The sequence below is a fragment of the Vespula pensylvanica genome, chromosome 2 (assembly GCF_014466175.1).
Source record: "Vespula pensylvanica isolate Volc-1 chromosome 2, ASM1446617v1, whole genome shotgun sequence".
Lineage (NCBI taxonomy): Eukaryota > Metazoa > Arthropoda > Insecta > Hymenoptera > Vespidae > Vespula > Vespula pensylvanica.
The window spans coordinates 1,928,259-1,928,676 of record NC_057686.1 but is presented as its reverse complement, the minus strand read 5'-3'; positions in this window follow the sequence as shown (position 1 = coordinate 1,928,676).

Sequence of the window (418 nt, the reverse complement as noted above, 5' to 3'; positions counted from 1 at the left end):
CAAAAATCCCAAGAATGAAAAAATGGGAGAGGGTGGAAGGAAGAGTGAGAAAGAAGAAAAAATAAAAAAGTAAAAGGAAAATGAATGCTGAACCAAGTATTTACATATGTCATTCTCTATGTACGCCTTTTTATCGTTTACACACACACACACACACGCACACACATACACACACGTATCCTTTCTCTTTTTTCTCTGAATTATGCGATCTATATAATATATAAGATGAAAAATTATAAAAAAGAAAAAAAAAAATGATTTTATTCTCAAGATATCTTTTTTTTTATTACGATTTATATCCATCACTATTTCACGTTATGCGTGTCTTATCTGTAATGCTAGTCGAATTTTTTGTTTTTTTTTCTTTTTTTAATTACTGAACTTTTCTGTTTTTTTTTTTTTTTTTTTTTTTTTTTTT